This window comes from Ranitomeya variabilis, chromosome 6, assembly GCF_051348905.1.
Source record: "Ranitomeya variabilis isolate aRanVar5 chromosome 6, aRanVar5.hap1, whole genome shotgun sequence".
In the NCBI taxonomy this organism is placed as follows: Eukaryota; Metazoa; Chordata; class Amphibia; order Anura; family Dendrobatidae; genus Ranitomeya; species Ranitomeya variabilis.
The window spans coordinates 556,254,466-556,275,895 of NC_135237.1; the positions used below are offsets into that span (position 1 = coordinate 556,254,466).

Below are 21,430 nucleotides of genomic sequence, written 5' to 3' on the forward strand. Positions count from 1 at the left end.
ATAACCTGCTTGTTGGTGGTTTCCATGGTTACTATACACACAATAGTTATGTTCATCCATTTGAAAATTGTCTCATTTTGCAAACTTGATGCATTATTGTCCAAATAAATCTATCTATCCTCACCAGAAACAAAGAAGAGAACAATAGTGTCTGCATTGTATCACACAAGTGTCTAAGAAATCACTGACACTGAAATAGTGAAGATCTGTAATAACAAACTCCGGACAGTGATATCGACCGACAGAGAACTGAGCTCAAAAGCCAGAAATCAGAAAAGACGGGTTTATTATATCAGCGACATGGAGAAACAACGAAAATAGAAAAAAGTGATTTATTCCAAGTATATCCGCACATGTCAGTCTGATGTATCTGATATTGTTTTAATTTATCTGTATCATATATCTGTTATCTGTATTATCTATTATCTATCTATTATCTGTATTATCTATCTTTTATCTATCTATCATCTATCTATTTATCCTCTATCTGTTATCTCTGTATTGTGACCTATGTAAGGCCGGCGTCACACTTGGCGTAAGACAATACGGAACGTATTATACGTCCGTACTACGCGTTCAATACGCCAAAATGTCTCCGTAATCGTAGTTAATGCGTTGCTTAGGTGTGTCAGCGTATTTTGCGCATGGCATCCTCTGTATGTAATCCGTATGGCATCCGTACTGCGATATTTTCTCGCAGGCTTGCAAAACCGACATCTAATGGATTTATGTGCTCAAATGTTCGGGAAAACATATATACAGTATATATATATATATATATATATATATATATATGTCATTGAGACACATATATATATATATATATATATATTCTGTATTTAGATTTCATTCAGCGCGATATCTGTGAACAGCCGGTAATTCAATTGCCGGCTTTTCATTTCTCCTGCACAAACCCGACAGGATATGAGACATGGTTTACATACAGTAAACCATCTCATATCCCTTTTTTGTTTGCACATTCCACACTACTAATGTTAGTAGTGTGTATGTGCAAAATTTCAGCGCTGTAGCTGCTAAAATAAGGGGTTAAATGGCGGAAAAAATTGGCGTGGGCTCCCGCGCAATTTTCTCCGCCAGAGTGGTAAAGCCAGTGACTGAGGACAGATATTAATAGCCTAGAGAGGGTCCATGGTTATTGGCCCCCCCGGCTACAAACATCTGCCCCCAGCCACCCCAGAAAAGGCACATCTGGAAGATGCGCCAATTCTGGCACTTGGCCACTCTCTTCCCACTCCCCTGTAGCGGTGGGATATGGGGTAATGAAGGGTTAATGTCACCTTGCTATTGTAAGGTGACATTAAGCCAGATTAATAATGGAGAGGCGTCAATTATGTCACCTATCCATTATTAATCCAATTGTCTGAAAGGGTTAAAAAACACACACACACACATGAATAAAAAGTATTTTAATGAAAGAAACAAACAGGTTGTTTTAGTATTTTATTGCTCTCTCAATCCATCAGGAACACCCTCGCTTGGCAAAATAATAAACGCACAAGATACATACCTTCTGATGTCCTATCACGTCCCACGAGGTAATCCATCTGAAGGGGTTAACTAATATTACAGGCAGGAGCTGCGATAAACCACTCGCTCGTGCCTGTAATCCCCGGGTGCTGAAAGGAAAGCAGTGATCTATACTTACATTGAGTCGCGGTGATGTGCCCCCTGGTGGATGTCCTCATATGACCTGGAGCGTGGGAAAAAGTTCCCAGGCTGCAGTTCATGAGGACATCCACCAGAGGGTGCATCACCGCGACTGAATGTAAGTACAGATCCAGCTTTCCTTTCAGCACCCGGGGGATTACAGGCACGAGCGAGTGGTTTATCGCAGCTCCTGCCTGTAATATTAGTTAACCCCTTCAGATGGATTACCTCGTGGGACGTGATAGGACATCAGAAGGTATGTATCTTGTGTGTTTATTATTTTGCCAAGCGAGGGTGTTCCTGATGGATTGAGAGAGCAATAAAATACTAAAACAACCTGTTTGTTTGTTTCATTAAAATATGTGTGTGTTTTTTAACCCTTTCAGACAATTGGATTAATAATGGATAGGTGACATAATTGACGCCTCTCCATTATTAATCTGGCTTAATGTCACCTTACAATAGCAAGGTGGCATTAACCCTTCATTACCCCATATCCCACCGCTACACAGGAGTGGGAAGAGAGTGGCCAAGTGCCAGAATAGGCGCATCTTCCAGATGTGCCTTTTCTGGGGTGGCTGGGGGCAGATGTTTGTAGCCAGGGGGGGCCAATAACCATGGACCCTCTCTAGGCTATTAATATCTGCCCTCAGTCACTGGCTTTACCATTCTGGCGGAGAAAATTGCGCGGGAGCCCACGCCAATTTTTTCCACCATTTAACCCTTTATTTTAGCAGCTACAGCGCTGAAATTTTACATACACACTACTAACATTAGTAGTGTGGAATATGCAAAAAAAATGGGGATATGAGATGGTTTACTGTATGTAAACCATGTCTCATATCATGTCGGGATTGGGAAGGAGAAAGAAAAAGCCGGCAATTGAATTACCGACTTTTCACTAACACCGCTGCGTATTTCTCGCAAGTCACACTGCTGGTCCGTGTGGAATCCGTATTTTTCTCGCCCCCATAGACTTTCATTGGTGATTTTTTTGCGCAATACGCTGACAAACGCAGCATGCTGCGATTTTGTACGGCCGTAGAAAGCCGTATAATACTGAACCGTAATATACGGCTGATAGGACGAAACCCATTGAGAATCATTGTGCCGTATGTTATGCGAGTTTTACGCACGTAGTTTCTGCGCTCTTACGTCCGTAAAACACGCATGTGTGACGCCGGCCTAATACATTATCTCATCTGTCTACATCCGATCCGTTTTGAGATGTTTGTGCCCCTTCCCCTGCGGGGCCCGTAGGCAGCGGCACAGACCTCTCACTTGTGAGCAGCTTTCCTCTCATACGGTTCCCCATGATTTCTTCCTTTTCTCGGAGCAGCTGTGACTGTGACTCATATATTTATACAGTGGATCCGTCTGGGTCTGACTACATATATGTCTGCTAATCGTCTGTCCGCCATTCCCCAGGCGGTGCCACCATGCGCCCAGCGGGGGAGACTCCCACTGTGGGTCTGCTCTGTGGATGCCGCCATGGATGTAGCCATAATTACCGTGATTGGTGCATTCAACAAACCCAGCTCTTCTACATATGACCAACTCTACACTGCTGCATCTGATCAACTCACCTCTGATACATGTCACAATCTTAACCCTGAAAGGAATCACAAGCACCAATGACACACGATCTGATATGCACAGATATGGCTAACCCAGCTCTGCTGCCCCGTGGCAAATGCAGCTCTGTATACCTAACAAACTCAGCTCTGTTACACCTGACAAGCTCAGTTCTAATACACCGATAAATGCAGCTCTTAGGGTATGTGTCCACGTTCAGGAAACGCTGCTTGTTTGACGCTGCGCAGAGCTGCAGCGTCAAACAAGCAGCGTCCAGATGTTCCTGCATAGTGGAGGGGATTTTATGAAATCCCGTCTCCACTATGCGTGGAAACCCGCATGCGGCGGCCCTGCGACTACGGACATGCTGCGCGTCTTTTCAGATCGCAGCATGCCCGTACACCTTGCAGGGACGCAGCGTCCCCGCAAGGCATATCACAGGGCCCTATGGGACAGAGCGATCATCCCGGATGTGAAGAGTTAACACATCCGGCATGATCGCGTCCCATTAAGGGGGCGGGGCTTAGCGCCGAGCGGCTTCGCCGCTGCGGCGATACCGCCGGCCATCCTGATCGTGGAGTCATACCCTTAGGGTATGTGTCCACGTTCAGGATTGCATCAGGATTTGGTCAGGATTTTTCATCAGTTTTTGTAGCCAAAACCAGGAGTGGAACAATTAGAGGAAAAGTGTAATAGAAACATCTGCTCCACTTCTGTATTTATCACCCACTCCTGGTTCTGGCTTACAAATACTGACGTAAAATCCTGACCAAATCCTGATACAATCCTGAACGTGGACACATACCCTAAGGCACCTGACAAACTCCGCTCTGCTTCACCTGATAAACTTAGCTCTGCTACACATGACAAACTCAGATCTGCTACAAATGACAAACTCAGTTCTAATACACCTGATAAATGCAGGTCTAAGGCACCTGTCATACTCAGCTCTCCTACACCTGACAAACTCAGATCTGCTACAAATGACAAACACAACTATACTTCACCTGACAAACTCAACCCTGCTACATCTGACAAATTCAACCCTGCTACATCTGACAAACTCAGTTCTAATACACCTGATAAATTCAGCTCTGCTACATCTGACAAACATATCTGATACAATGGAACAAATTCAGCTCTGCTGCACCTTACATATCCAGCCCTGCTACACCTGAACAAACTCAGCTCTAATACTCCTGATAATCTCACCTCTGCTACACATGACGAATTCAGCTCTGCTACACCTGAACAAACCAGCCATTATACATCAGGGTTACTATTATGTAGCGATAGAACATCAGAAAAAAAAATGATTTCTGCTATTTCTGACAAACTCAGCTCTTGTTCATCTACATATCAGCTCTGCTACAACATTATGGATGCGTCATCCTCTCTTCCTTCTTTTCACCATCTTGCGTGCACCTTATCCATCGCTCACATTGCACACATCCTACAGTGTCAAGTCATTATGGAAAGATGTAGCAGAGTCGTATCGGTCATCACTGACCGCACAAGGAAAGTCACAGATTCCACTATTCACATAGCGAACAGACTGCAAGCTTTTAGAAATACGGCTTTCTTCTGCTGTTTCTGTTTTGCACCGATGTAGCAGTGCTGAGTGTGTAATTTGGCACAACTGCTGATCTATCATCATTCATGTGCTATCTGCACAGCTCTGCAGCGGTCCTGCACCCACAGGGTTATAGGTGAGTGCCAAGGAGTAGAGTCACCCCCCACAGCAAAAACCTGCAGGCGGCAAACACAGGTGGAGTGTGATGATCGAAACAGAGCAGCACCATGAAAACACTCAACACTGCTACATCTGCAGCTACTCTATAGCTACTAGTGAGTGTGTGCCCTGGTGGAAATGATGATGATGATGATGATGATAATAGTGATGATAATGATGATTATAATAGTGATGATGATGATAGTGATAATGATGATGATGATGATAGTGATGATAATAGTGATGAGAATGATGATGATGATAATAGTGATGATGATGATGATAGTGATGATGATGATGATGATGATAGTGATGATAATGATAATGATGACAATAGTGATGATGATGATGATAATAGTGATGATGATAATGATGATGATAATAGTGATGATGATGATAGTGATGATGATGATAATAGAGATGATGATGATGATGATGATGATGATAATAGCGGTGATGTTAATAGTGGTGATGATGATAATAGTAATGATGATGATAGTGATGATAATGATGATGATGATAAAAGTGATGATGATGATGATAATAATAGTGATGATGATGATAATAATAGTGATGATGATAATAGTGATGATGATGATGATGATGATGATGATGATAGTGATGATGATGATGATGATAATAGTGTTGATAATGATGATGATACTAGTGATGATGATGATGATGATAATAGTGATGATGATGATAATAGTGATGATGATAGTGATGATAATAATAGTGATGATGATGATGATGATAGTGATGATGATGATAATAGTGATGATGATGATAATAGTGATCATAATGATGATGATACTAGTGATGATGATGATAATAGTGATGATGATAGTGATGATAATAATAGTGATGATAATACTGATGATGATGATAGTGATGATGATGATGATAATAGTGATCATAATGATGATGATACTAGTGATGATGATGATGATAATACTGATGATGATGATAGTGATGATGATGATAATAGTGATGATGATGATGATAGTGATGATGATGATGATGATAGTGATGATGATGTTGGTGGTCGTACTGTTGATGGTTGTGGTCATGATGATAGTCGTGACGATGATGATGATAATGGTAATAATGTACAAGTAGATAATAGTAACGCTTATAAAATAATCATTTTGAAATAAACCAGTATTTACTGAGAAAGAAAAAGAATATTATCAACGATATAAAAACAGAAGCTCAGAAATCCTAATAATAACAAACTGATAAGAATGATTTACAGCTGATGTCCTCTAAAAGTGTAAAACTAACAGCGCTGAGAAAATAACGATCATTGAATAATAAATAACAGCGAAGAATAAGAAAAAAATTGCATAAAAATAATAATAATATTGATATTAAAACATGAGAAATAAACATCCTGAGCAATAACAGGAGGCTGCCGCCCGGGGGCCGCGGTGGTGATACCGGACGCGCTGCACGGCTCCTTCCTCTGACAATCATTTCCTTCTCTTATAAAGTGGCCCCTGACACAATGTATCCGGCGGGCTCCGTCCTGAATGCACTGGATACATTGTATCGGCAGCAGGATACACGGAGATGGGATTTACAGTGTTACCAGTTGCTCAAGGTTGGGGGGTTACTGGGATGGGGGCTTTCTGCATTACAGCAGACCCAGTGATCTCAGTGGCCACAAGCCGCTGAGAATGGCTCTGCAGCAATGAGCGGGGAGGATGAGGAGGATGAGGAGAGTAGTTTGGAGGGTTTACCTGCCTCTATTGACCTCTTCTGCAGTATTCCGGCTCCTGGCCCCCAGATGGTTCATAGGACGAGCCCGGTGGTCGGTGCCGGTGGTCGGGGCCGGTGGTCAGGACTGTGCGGCTATTGATAAGGGCAGAGCGTTGCTCCTCTGCTAGAGATGCAGCCTGTGCTGTAGCTGTGGGGAGAGGGAGCGATGAGGAAGGATGAGGCTGGTTCTCGCTGTTGCCATGGTTATTGAACTCGGAGGGATCTCTGAGCAACAGCTGCTAGATTGGACTCAACACTGCGGGGCTGGAGAATGCATCTGCTCTATGGGTAGACGACCGCCGCCTGCGCCAACGGTGGCCTGTGGGTCATTAAGGGGTTAAAACACATATATTTTTTTCTATGCCTTATACGGGACCAGGCGGCACTAGAGCTGGATGATCCATGATTAGTTATCATAGATAACAGTCTGCTTAACCCTTCTATTACCAGGGATGCACGGCAGCCTAAAATTGCACCCAATGATTTTGGGGGATAGCAGAGCTGGGAGCATAGTCACCTATGATGGGTGCAGGGGTTACAGTCGTACCTGGGGAATGAATTATTTGGGGGCCTTGCTAGAGACGCATCGGGGTACATGAACTCCCAAGTTATTTCACTGTGCAGATTTCTCCAAATCAGTGATGGGAAGACCACTGAGTAGTGAATCAAAGGGTCTTGGCACACAACAAGGGGCAATTGTATCTTCTAGTAACTCAAGACTTAATATTGGACGTGTCTTCTGCAAGTTTTCACTACAGGATGGATGGCTCATAATAACAGCCATAAGAAGGTTGGGGGAAACCCTCGCCTAAGGCGGCACCCGTCTTTGTATGCCGGAGGCAGCATTTCATTTTTTCCAACCTCGGGTGGCGAAAAGGCTACTAGTACCCCTGTATGTAAAGCAGAGGTGTCAAACTGCATTCCTCGAGGGCTGCCAACAGGTCATGTTTTCAGGATTTCCTTAGCATTCCACAAGGTGCTGGAATCATTCTGTGCAGGTGATTAAATTATCACCTGTGCAATACAAGGAAATCCTGAAAACATGACCTGTTGGCGGCCCTCAAGGAATGCAGTTTGACACCTCTGATGTAAAGTCCATTGCTCTTTTCTTCAAACCCCTGTATGTAACCTACCTACAATTGCACCCGAGGATATTTCAAGGACACATTGTATCAAAATACATTCATTCTATGAGGCCCCCCGCCAGCGTATTGGGGGGGATGTTATGCATGGAGCTAGAGTAGACTGTGCATTGCAGTTATAAAGGTTTAGTCCTCCCCTTAGGTGACTATATATTGTATGTATCAGTCCGGGCATTTGCGTAATCTCTGCAATAGAGAATCTACTAGCCCACCATTGCCTGCAGTAGCCTCAGAGGATACTGCGAGACCTCGGGGATCAGCAACTGCTGGACAGGATTTACACATATTAGGATATAAGACCCATACTATGTATTCAATGGCAAGACCCCCTAGCATAAGTACAGGACATAAGGTACAAAAATGATCACCCTGGAATATAAAGGGTTAGCATAAAGGTCGGGTCCAGGCTGCCCCGTGGATTCAACATAAAAGTTGGGCCAGGCTGCCCCATAGCTTCAACATAAAGGTTGGGTCCACGCTGCCCCGAGGATTCAATATAAAGGTCGGGTCTAGACTGTCCAGTGGCTTCAAAATAAAGATCGGGTCCAGGCAGTCCAGTGGCTTCGACATAAAGGTCAGGTCCAGGCTGCCCAGTGGCTTCATGGGTCCAGACTGTCCAGAGGCTTCAATATAAAGGTCGGGTCCAGGCTGCCCTGTGCCTTCAACATAAAGGTTGGTTTCATGCTGTCCAGTGGCTTCAATATAAAGGTTGGGTCCAGACTGCCCAGTGGCTTCAAAATAAAGGTCGGGTCCAGACTGCCCCGTGGCTTCAATATAAAGGTCGTGTCCAAACTGCCCATGGCTTCAATATAAAGGTCATGTCCAGACTGTCCATAGGCTTCAACATAAAGGTCGGGTCCATGCTGTCCAGTAGCTTCGACATAAAGGTCAGGTCCAGGCTGCCCAGTGGATTCATGGGTCCAGACTGTCCAGAGGCTTCAATATAAAGGTTGGGTCCAGGCTGCCCCATGGCTTCACGGTCCAGACTGTCCATAGGCTTCAACAAAAAGGTGGCGTCCAGGCTGCCCTGTGGCTTCAACATAAAGGTTGGGTCCAAACTGTCCAGTGGCTTCTCTATAGCTACTGCGGGGTGATATCTAATAAAAGTCCACATAAATGATTTATTTTTTCAGAAATGGCGCCACTCTTGTCTCCAGGCTGAGTCTGGTATTGCGGCACTTTTTTATTCCCTGGATGTTATTTCATTTTCATAATAAAGCTAAACTTGGTTTATCTATGTAGGTCTTTAGAATTGGTAAAAAGTTGGCCTGTGTGGATGGGGGGACTGGTACAGGTAGCAATCTGGCAAATGAAGGGTTCGTCTGGAAATCCCAATCCCTTCTACAGACCCGGACTAGAACCGACTGTGCATTATAAACGATAGAGGATGGATGGTTCCCACCACTTAATCATGTGTAGCCCTTCCTTGCATCAGGACCAGTTGCACCCGGATAAGGTCAGAGCTCTTCCGATTGATGCATTGCAGCACGCAGAGGGTTAATTTCACTTCCTAATATACTTTCCATAGGGACGCATGACATTGAGGCTTCTATAATAACTGACCAGACGGTGCATGCAGCCTGCAATGATCACGTGACTGTCATGGTGGTGAGGGGGTCCGGGTCGGCTGTCAGCAGCGCTCGTAGCATTGTGGTGCTTCTGCCTTTCCGGGTAATTAATGGGATTGGCTGACGTCACTCGGATTTCTTGGCCGGCGCTGCAGATGATGAGAGGAGATGATAATCTTTTGTTTTCTGTGCCTGTTTGATCAGCAGCAGAATAATAGAAAGCGGGGAGTGAGGGACAGACGCGGTATCCAGGGATGGGGGTTTGAATACTTTTGCAAATAGCAATCTTATATATGCATTACCATAAGAAATCATTAACCAGCACACTGCCAGGACAAAACGTGCTACCGATCCCCCTCCCCCAATCAATAAAACGCAGGCTAGCGGCTACGACAAAGTCTTTCTTGGTTGTTGTCACCCAGATTTCTACAGACCCTGAATGGCAGACAGCTCCTTCCTTTAAGGCCAAGTACTTTACCTTTGTAAGTGACAGTGCTGACTGTAGTTCTAGCAGGATGAGCAATGCTACAGACATCCCATTTGGATTTTAAGAAAGGCTGGCAAAGAATTACACACAAAGTTAAAAAAAAGTCTTTATTCTTGTTTTTAACCTTTTTTTGTGATGTTTTAGCAACAAAAATTGCATATCTGTTAAAATATGCGTAAAAAAATTACATACATAAAATCTCTCCCGGGAAGGGGACTGGGGTGACTTTGTGACAATTTGTGCAACTTTTCAAAAAGTCGCAAAAGATGAATCAGATAAAAACATCTGTAAACTCAAAACTCGGCCCAAATATAGAAAAATCAGAATGGGGTGCAAAACGAGCAAGAAAACACCAACAAAACAGTAAAAAAAAGGTTCAAATGCAATAATGAATCAGGCCTGAAAAGTTTTGCAACTTTCTAATGTACTTTGTGCCACTTCATTATTGTATTTGAGCCTTTTTTTGTGTAGTTTTGATATTTTTCACCTCTTTTTCTTTTATTCTTTATTCCTGTCTTACTTTGCGCCTCTTCAAAGTTACTTACATCCCCTAGTTTGATTGGTGGATCCCTTCTTATCAGCTGTGTATTGACTTGTTGACTGTCACTGTAATCCTGCCCCTGATAATAAGGAAACTGCTATAAACTCCTTATGAAAGGATACGAAGTATAAGTCTAAAATAGGCCCAGTGGCCGGTGTGAAAATGGAATGATTTCTAATTTTTTTTTTTATAAAAATCATTTATTTAAGAAAAAAAAAATCCAAAATACCGTTTTAAAATACATGTAACGCAAAAGCCTGATTTAAAAAAAAGGTAATTTTCTGAGTTTTTTTCAGCAAATATAATATTTAAATTAATAATGCTTTATTTTATAAATAAATATTTACTTTTTTTAATAATATAAAATCGGAAACATAATTTAAGATAAGCTCACTGGCTGTTTGTTACAATGTATCAGTCTAAGGTCCAGGTTGTTCAGCAGACAATTATCAGGACAGGTAAGAATTTGTTATGACTCAGCCAACACCTAAGAAGAGGAAACTTCCTGTGTGAGCAAACACACAAAATACACCTGGTGCTCAGCAACACCAGAGTCCTGGCACCGAGTCTGTGATATCACAGCTCAAATGTTCTGGAAACAAAACCTTCAAGGGATTAAAACCGGTGCGATAAAAAAGCATCTTAAATTGTTACATGACTGTAAAACAAAAAGATACATCACCCGATTTCACAAAACAATCTGCGTGCATTATTAGATCTCTGAAATCTGATGGGACTGGTATACTTATTATGAAAATCTATGTCAGAATGGCCCTATAATTGTTTTAAACCATTACATTCAATCTCTGGCCACCTAGTCTGTTTGAGAGCCCCTCAATGTCCCACCTCCCTGTTCCTGACTCTCCACCCACCTAGCCTGATTTACAGATCCTCAGTGTCCTTCTTCCCTTCTGTTGAATTTCCACCCTCCAGCCTGATTGAAAGCTATTCAGTATCTCTCCCCCAATTGTTAAATGATACCCCAGCCTGATGCTCTTCAATGTCCATCCTCACTGCTGCTGTGGAATCTCTGCTGTCACGGGGATACCGCATCAGAGACGGGTCAGGAGATCATGGCATCTAGCTACACATACCCCTTTATTGGATGGATCTGCATTGCCTTCTAGCTAGCTGTGCAGATTTCCATTTTTCTGGTGTTGCGATGGTTAAGATGTGTAAATTTCCCTTGCTCTGTTGTTGCAAGGGTTAAACAGTTCTGTGTGTCTTCTAGAACACTCCATCCTGAGTTATCTCAGCTGTTCTGAGTTGGTCACTCCTCTCTGGTATAAATACTTCTTAGTTTTAGTAGTTGCCAGTGATAGCTTACTATAACCTGGTTTGGAGCTATAGGTGTGAGATGTGTGAAGACAGGTCATCTAGGAGTCAACTCTGGAGATAGATATTTGGAAGATTGCCTGAGTTTTTTTTCCTCACCTTTTCTCTTATTTTCTTTGCCTCACTTTATTCTTCCCTTTTACCCTTTCTGTAGTCTGGGAGTGCGCTGAGTGATTGCTGTTTCTGTTATCCTTTGTGTCATTGCATTAGACCAGGACTAGCGTTCCTGCTGCCCTACTCACTAGTCATGGTTGATCTCAGGGTTAGACATGGATAGGAACGTGACTGCCTCATGGGGTGAAAGAACCAGTTTAGGTGCAATAAGGAGCTTATGGTTGTGAAAGTCAAGTGTTAGGTGTGTCCCCCTTTCATCTTTCCCTAGTGCCAGAGCTCCCCCTCCCTTCAGTCTCGTCGTAAGCTGTCTTGCTTCTGGCAGAAGTTTGACATTTGCGCAGATAAACTGACTGCTCCTCCATGTCTATCCTCATCAGGTCCTGCTGAATCACCACCCACCTAGCATGATTGACAGATCCTGAAAGCGTTGCTTTTTTCTGCTTGATTGACAACTCTTTGGCTTTAGGCCAAGCTATCAGTGATGCAGAAGACAGCGGTAGGCGGGGAATAGAGCTGAAGAGAAAGAGGCTTCGGAAGAGCTTCCACATGCCAAAAGCACTTCAGCCTCATTTGCATATTGATTCAATCAGCAATTTCTTAGTAAAGAATGAACGGACTAGTCAGCTAAAGGCTTGAGAGGACTTCTCTATGTAAGATTAACATGTGCATGTGTAAGGAGGTGACCAAGGTAATCACATGCCTTTTCCCTCATTGGACACTGTTCACATAGATTACTTGCGGTACCTTGTCATTTACCAATGTTAATGTATTCATGTAAAACTATTAGGGTTGAACAATTAATATAATGTTCAATTCTCTAGTTGCCTACTCCTGGCCTAATGGATATTGATCATGTGCACTAAAGAAATACACCAGACACAGTCAGCTGTAACTCTCCTTGATCAATGTGTGGCTCAGCTCCAAGAAGGGATTTATTAGTCAAACACAATGTTATATATCTCCTCTAAGGGGGCTCGGTTAGCTCTAAAATGGGAGTGATCGGATGTATTCCATTGGTTAGTGGGTTGGGCATGAGCAAGTCCATGGGCGGATCCATGAGGTCATCAAGGTGGGTTGGTCCGTGAGGTCATCAGGGTGGGCGTCGCTGTGGGTGGATCCATGAGGTCATCAGGGTGGGCGTCATCTTGGATACCAGACCACACGGTCTGCTGAAACAGGAAATGGCGGCCATCTTCAGTGTCTTCATTGTTCATCTTGGATACCAGAGCACACGGCTCTGGTAGAGGAGATGGCAGCCATCTTAAGTGTCTTACTTTGTCTGAGGAAAACTTATGTAAGGTTAAACAATACATGTTATGGGTTGCTTCCCTCAATTACCTTATGTGTTGAGGTTAATTAAGTATTTGATCTTATGGCTCTCCTCAACAGTCCCCCCTAAATACTTTATTAACCTTTTCTTTTATCTTGATCCCACCGTGGTTCCCTAACCCATCGATGTTAAGTGTTATTATGACATCAGAAGCTTCATGACAATATGGATGCTATAGACACCAGAGAATGTGTGACCAATTACGGGTATACCGGAGCGTGTTACCCATGTCCTTGGGACTTTCCTACATGCTGGATCTATTACTCTCCAATCTCCCATCTTTATGGTTACATAAAATACACATGTGACTCACCCTGATGTACACATCCTAGATCTGACCGTCTTGCCCGGGAGGGGGGGAATTGGAGTTTTCACCAGTTTGAGACAAGTTTTCCCTTGTGGAAAACCTCCCTTTGTAGCTGGACTTTGACAAGCAGGTCAGATCCTACTCTGTCCCTAACTGTCTAACAAATTTACAATGTGAGAGATGGATCCAGGAGGCGCTCAGCAACCCTGACTGAAGTATGAGGAGCACTTGGTAGGGGCCCTCAAATCTCGACTCCAAGGATGTCTTTCTGATGAACTTCTTTACAAGCTCGTAGTCACCAGGTTAGAAAGCATGGGTACCTTCACTGGAATCTGGACCTGGAATGGATGATAAAACTTGTACATGTGTTATTGACAGTTCTTTAGTAACAACAATTGCATAATTTACAAGAGTATCACTTCCTAAGGCTAGCTGTTGTGGAAAATATTGACCCAATCTTGGAGGCCCCCCCAAAAAGAATCTCGTATGGTGTGAGTTTAGTGGGACCCCTTGGAGTGTTTCTGACTGAGTATAAGGCAACGTGCAAAATGTCTGTCCAAGTCTGACCTAGTAACTGGCTTTCAGTATTTTATTTTTGAAGGTGCCATTCAGTGTTTCTACTTTCCCACTGCTGTGTAGGTGATATGGAGTATGTAAACCCAAATCAGCTCCCACCAATGTCCATAGTTTCTTAGTCAGTGCTGCAGTGAACACAGGTACTTGGTCACTCTCAATTACCTCTGGGACCCCATATCTGCATACTACTTCAGTCATCAGTCTCTTAACAGTCACTCTGGCAGTCATGTTGGTTACTGGATAGGCTTCGGGCCATCCTGAGAACATGTCAGTCACTTCCAGTACATACTCGTACTTCCCTACTTTTAGCATTTGAATGTGGTCAATCTGAATTTTCTGAAAGGGATAAAGTGGTTTAGCCAAATGTTTCTGAGTAACTTTCTGAGGTGGTGCTGGATTGCATGTTGCACACACAAGGCAGGACTTGAAATAATTTTGGGTGACAGTAGAGATCCCAAGTGCCATATAAGTCTTCCAAATTAGGTCACTCATCTGATTCTTGCCTCTGTGGGTGATACCGTGTGCCCATTCTGTCACTGAGGGGTACAGATTACGGGGTAGACAGACCTTTTTGTTCATCCTCCAGACTCCATCTTCATCCTTTTTAGCTCCTCCTTCTTGCCATGACTTCTTTTCATCATCTGATGTCTTGTCTTGATGTAGATGGATAATCCTCATAAGAGAGGCTTTAGTCCCTTCTTAAGTGTCTTGTGACACGTACACCGCTGCTTTCTCTTTCCTAAATGGATCCGCAGCATAGGTCTTTGCTGTTTTGTCAGCAAAGAAGTTCCCCCTTGCTTCTGGAGAATCCAGTCTCCCGTGAGCTTTGATCTCGATCACTGCAACCTCTGAAGGTAGATTCAGAGCGACCACAAGTTCTTGCATCGTAGCAGCATGTTTTACAGGAGTTCCACTGGACGTTAGGTATCCTCTGGCTGCCCAGATGCTGCCGAAGTCATGAGCCACTCCAAAAGCGTATCTTGAATCCGTGTAGATGTTGACCACCTTCTCCGTCGCTTCCTGACAAGCCAACGTCAAAGCCTTAAGTTCCGCTTCTTGTGCAGACGTGCGGTGGTAGGGATCCGGCTGAGATGACCTGGTCATGTGTAACCATGGCATATCCCATGTGGAACCTTCCTGTTTCATCTGCAAATCTGGAACCATCAGTGAAGAACGTCACGTCAGCATGTGGGAGTGGGTCTTCAGACACGTTTTTCTGGGAGGCTACTTCTTCATGCATTTGTTCAAGACAGTCATGATCCTCTGAGTGTGTAGAGGCATCTTCTCCGAGAGCATCAGTATCATCCACATCCCCCCTGGAAAGAGGAAGCAGTGTGGACAGTTTGAAGATGCTGCAGCGGACAAGAGTGACATTATCCGGAACCAAGAGCCAACATAGGAGTCTCATATGATGCTGTACCAACAGATGTTTAGGTTCCAACAATAGCAATTATGTCGTGTGGAGCCATTAAGAGAACTGGATGTCCTCAGATGATATCAGAAGTTTTGTCCAGAAGCATATGTGCAGCATGAACAGCTCTGAGGCAAGTCGGGGAAGCTTGAGACACAGAGTCCAGGCGGGCAGAGTAGTAGCCGATTGGTCTTGTTCTTCCCCCATGTTTTTGTGCTAGGACTCCGGAAGCATGTCCTGCTACTTCACTGACAAACAAGTAAAAAGGTAGTTGATAATTTGGGATTCCAAGAGCTGGTGCAGACTGTATGGCCTGTTTAAGAGCGTAGAAAGCTTCCACGGATTTAGTACATAGTGGAAACGCTGACGTCTTGAGGTCATCGTACAATGGCTGCATCAGCTTTGAGGCATCTGGAAACCTTTGGCAACAATAATAATTGATAGGTCAGCCAACTCATCCGAGGCCCTTGTCTTAGGTTCTTGGCAGAACTCAACACCAGAGTCCCATGTCTCGTCATGCTCCTGTAGAAAGGCATCGGCTGTTTTTCTGGATCTAGAACTTGGTTCAACAGAGTAGCAGCTTGCTGGGGTGTAAACTTGACATAGATGGTGGGCTCCTCAGACATGAGCATTGGCACTGTTGGCGGTGGCACCTGAGGCGGGAGTAGAGATGGCACCGGGAGTGCAGATGTAGTCCCTTGTTTATGAGGAGCAGGAGGAGGTAACAGTCCTGGAATGAGGGGCTCTATTTGGGCAGCTCCAGTATCATGGTATGGGCTCCAGGTGACGCAGGCAGTCTTAAAAGCTTTAACAGTCCTGTCCTCATTAATGCGAGTTATTGCTGCACGAAGTTGTTGAGCACTAACGTCTGGATGAATAGGGTCATAAGTAGGGGTCACAGTATGTATGATCATTCTACATGGAAGATTGCCAGCTTTAGTCACCGCTAAGTCCCCAACAGCTATCTGACCACGTGACTCAACAATGATTTGACTGTCAGCTTGAATAGTCGCCCCTCCCGCTTCCACTATAGCTCTAGCTACACCTCCATTGTGCTCTGACCGAGAATTGGCAGCATTAACAATAGCGTCTGTCTCCATTGTTGTTATGTCACCCTTTCCCACCACTAACAAGGGTCCCTCAGGAAGTTCTTTTTCAAAAATAGGTTGCCAACATTCCCTCCCCTTTGTGCTTCCTGTGCTATTGGTATCCCCCTCCCACATTGAGCCCCCCCTTGATACAGTCGCCACCGTCCCATACAGGTGTGCGCTTGGCTGCGAGACAGCCTGTGAGGTACTGGGCATAGGGTTATGTAGGCTGCGTGAGAGTGCTGTTGTGGAGGCATTGGGAGGAGAGGCCGCTGCTTGGAGCATCTCATGTGGGTGTGCGGCTAAATTGGCAGTGGAAGTGACAGTAGAAAGGGTAGGTGCTGGGGACGATCCAGCTGAGATGACTGCTGGATTCACAACAGGAGTGATAGAGGAAAGGGTTGGTGCCCCATTGGAAACAACTGAGATAGGAAACATGGGTAAAGCCTGTTCACTTCCCGAAGGAATATAGTATTGGCCGTTAGTGGTCATTACTGGGTAACAAGGATTTAGCGAAGTGGTGTGTAGCCTTAGTCTGAGATGTTCACCACCAGAACCAGCACATTCGCCTTCCACAACATGGCCGCCGTCAGAATTATATTTACCACCAACAAGATGGCCGCCATCAGAATTATATTTACCACCAACAAGATGGCCGCCATCAGAATTATATTTACCACCAACAAGATGGCTGCCTGTTGTGAATTTGGATTCTGGGCTCCCCCGGTGGCTACTGGTGGAATTGAACTTGTGACATCATCTTCCCTGTTCACCTGTTCTGATTAGATCTGGGTGTCGCTATATAACCTGGCTTCTCTGTTAGATGCTTGCCGGTCAACAATGTTATCAGAAGCCTCTCTGTGCTTGTTCCTGCTCCCAGACATCTACTAGATAAGTTGGACATTCGTCCATGTTTTGTTTTTGTATTTTGGTTCCAGTTCACAGCTGCAGTTTCGTTACTGTGTCTGGAAAGCTCTTGTTGATCAGGAATTGCCACTCTGGTATTATGAGTTAATGCCAGAGTCCTAAAGTAATTTCTGGATGTGTTTTGTTAGGGTTTTCTACTGACCATGAAAGTATGCTTTCTGTCTTCTGCTATCTAGAAAGCGGACCTCAAATTTGCTAAAACTATTTTCCTGCTGCGTTTGTTGTTTCATCTCATATCACCGCCAATATATGTGGGGGGCTTCTGTCTCCTTTTTTTTGGGCATTTCTCTAGAGGTGAGTCAGGTCTTATATTTCCCTCTGCTAGCATTATTTAGTTCTCCGGCCGGCGCTGGGCATATAGGGATAAAAAGTAGGACATGCTACCTGGCTACTTCTAGATGATGCGGTAGGTTTAGTTCATGGTCAGTATAGTTACATCTTCCAAGAGCTTGTTCCTATAGAGGCTTATGCTAGTTCTCTGGCCATGGAGATCATGACAGTTTGACCGGCCGACAAAAGGGTTAAAATCCTTGGCTGAGAAAGGAGAGAAATAAGAAGTCTGCTGAGAGTTTTTTTTTTTTTTTTCTGTGCTCTTAATTGGATCACTTGCCAGTCTGTCTATGCTGCAGTCTTTCTTTTTTTTCTCTCTCCTTATAATCTTTGAATGGCTTTGTGTTCACCTGTTAATAATGGATCTTCAGAGTATAACTGCAGGTTTGAATAATCTCACCACGAAAGTACAAAATTTGCAAGATTTTATTATTCATGCTCCGGTATCTGAGCCGAGAATTCCTTTGCCGGAATTCTTCTCAGGGAATAGATCTAGCTTTCAGAATTTTAGAAATAATTGTAAGCTATTTTTGTCCCTGAAATCTCGTTCTGCTGGAGACCCTGCACAGCAGGTTGGGATTGTGATTTCCTTGCTCCGCGGCGACCCTCAAGACTGGGCTTTTGCATTGGCACCAGGGGATCCTGTGTTGCGCAATGTGGATGCGTTTTTTTTGGCCTTGGGCTTGCTGTATGAGGAACCTCATTTGGAACTTCAGGCAGAAAAAACTTTGATGTCCCTATCGCAGGGGCAAGATGAAGCTGAAATTTACTGCCAAAGATTCCGTAAATGGTCTGTGCTTACTCAGTGGAATGAGTGTGCCTTGGCGGCTACTTTCAGAGAGGGTCTCTCTGATGCCATTAAGGATGTTATGGTGGGGTTCCCTGTGCCTGCGGGTCTGAATGAGTCCATGACAATGGCCATTCAGATCGATAGGCGTCTGCGGGAGCGCAAACCAGTGCACCATCTGGCGGTGTCCACTGAGAAGACGCCAGAAAGCATGCAGTGTGATAGAATTCTGTCCAGAAGCGAGCGGCAGAATTTTAGACGGAAAAATGGGTTGTGTTTCTATTGTGGGGATTCTACTCATGTTATATCAGCATGCTCTAAACGTACTAAAAAGCTTGATAAATCTGTTTCCATTGGCACTTTACAGTCTAAATTTATTTTGTCTGTGACCCTGATTTGCTCTTTGTCATCTATTACTACTGACGCCTATATCGACTCTGGCGCCGCTTTGAGTCTTATGGATTGGTCCTTTGCCAATCGTTGTGGGTATGATTTAGAGCCTTTGGAAACTCTTATTCCTCTGAAGGGGATTGACTCCACCCCATTGGCTAATAATAAACCACAATACTGGACACAAGTGACTATGTGTATTAATCCGGATCACCAGGAGACTATTCGTTTTCTAGTGCTGTATAATCTACATGAGGATTTGGTGCTGGGATTGCCATGGCTGCAGTCTCACAACCCAGTCCTTGACTGGAGAGCTATGTCTGTGTTGAGCTGGGGATGTAAGGGGACTCATGGGGACGTACCTTTGGTGTCCATTTCATCATCTATCCCCTCTGAAATCCCTGAGTTCCTGTCTGACTATCGTGACGTCTTTGAAGAACCCAAGCTTGGTTCACTACCTCCGCACCGTGAGTGCGATTGTGCTATAGATTTAATTCCGGGTAGTAAATACCCAAAGGGTCGTTTATTTAATCTGTCTGTGCCTGAACATACTGCTATGCGAGAATATATAAAGGAGTCCTTGGAAAAGGGACATATTCGTCCATCGTCATCTCCCTTAGGAGCCGGTTTTTTCTTTGTGTCAAAAAAAGACGGCTCTTTGAGACCATGTATTGATTATCGGCTTTTGAATAAAATCACGGTTAAATATCAATACCCATTGCCGTTGCTGACTGATTTGTTTGCTCGCATAAAGGGGGCCAAGTGGTTCTCTAAGATTGATCTCCGTGGGGCGTATAATTTGGTGCGGATCAGGCAGGGGGATGAGTGGAAAACCGCATTTAATACGCCCGAGGGCCACTTTGAGTATTTGGTGATGCCTTTTGGTCTTTCTAATGCCCCTTCAGTCTTCCAGTCCTTTATGCATGATATTTTCCGCGATTTTTTGGATAAATTTATGATAGTGTATCTGGATGATATTCTGATTTTTTCGGATGACTGGGACTCTCATGTCCGGCAAGTTAAGAGGGTTTTTCAGGTTTTGCGGTCTAATTCTCTGTGTGTCAAGGGTTCTAAGTGCGTTTTTGGGGTTCAGAGAATTTCCTTTTTGGGATATATTTTTTCTCCCTCTTCCATTGAGATGGATCCTGTCAAGGTTCAAGCTATTTGTGATTGGACGCAGCCCTCTTCTCTTAAAAGTCTTCAGAAATTTTTGGGCTTTGCCAACTTTTATCGTCGATTTATTTCTGGTTTTTCGGATGTCGTTAAGCCATTGACCGATTTGACTAGACAGGGTGCTGATGTTGCTAATTGGTCCCCTGATGCTGTGGAGGCCTTTCGGGAGCTTAAGCACTGTTTTTCTTCTGCCCCTGTGTTGCGTCAGCCTGATGTGACTCTTCCTTTTCAGGTTGAGGTCGACGCTTCTGAGATCGGAGCTGGGGCAGTGTTGTCGCAGAAAAGTTCTGACTGCGCCGTGATGAGGCCTTGTGCCTTCTTTTCCCGTAAATTTTCGCCCGCTGAGCGGAATTATGATGTTGGGAATCGGGAGCTTTTGGCCATGAAGTGGGCGTTTGAGGAGTGGCGCCATTGGCTCGAGGGGGCCAGACATCAGGTGGTGGTATTGACTGACCACAAAAATTTGATTTATCTTGAGACCGCCAGGCGCCTGAATCCTAGACAGGCGCGCTGGTCATTATTTTTTTCTCGGTTTAATTTTGTGGTATCGTACCTACCAGGTTCTAAGAATGTTAAGGCGGATGCCCTTTCTAGGAGTTTTGAGCCTGATTCACCTGGCAACTCTGACCCCACAGGTATTCTTAAGGAGGGAGTTATCTTGTCAGCCGTTTCTCCAGACCTGCGGCGGGCCTTGCAGGAGTTTCAGGCGGATAGACCGGATCGTTGTCCGCCTGATAGGCTGTTTGTTCCTGATGATTGGACCAGTAAAGTCATCTCTGAGGTGCATTCTTCTGCGTTGGCAGGTCATCCTGGAATTTTTGGTACCAGGGATTTGGTGGCAAGATCCTTCTGGTGGCCTTCCCTGTCACGAGATGTGCGAGGCTTTGTGCAGTCTTGTGACGTTTGTGCTCGGGCCAAGCCTTGTTGTTCTCGGGCTAGTGGATTATTGTTGCCCTTGCCTATTCCTAAGAGGCCTTGGACACACATCTCGATGGATTTTATTTCAGATCTGCCTGTTTCTCAGAAGATGTCTGTCATCTGGGTGGTGTGTGACCGTTTTTCTAAGATGGTTCATTTGGTTCCCCTGCCCAAATTGCCTTCTTCTTCCGAGTTGGTGCCCCTGTTTTTTCAAAATGTTGTTCGTTTGCATGGTATTCCTGAGAATATCGTTTCTGACAGAGGAACCCA

At 44.4% G+C, this 21,430-nt stretch overlaps 1 protein-coding gene across 1 annotated transcript in view; it reads right to left on the reverse strand.

Moving 5' to 3' along the window:
* Nucleotides 1-6,886, reverse strand: part of FAM135B (family with sequence similarity 135 member B) — a 289,887-nt gene extending 283,001 nt beyond the window's left edge. The window contains exon 1 of the mRNA XM_077271274.1: nt 6,718-6,886. The gene's annotated coding sequence lies outside the window, so the exon portion shown is untranslated. The remainder of the gene's footprint in view (nt 1-6,717) is intronic.
* Between the last annotated feature and the right edge of the window lie 14,544 nt (nt 6,887-21,430).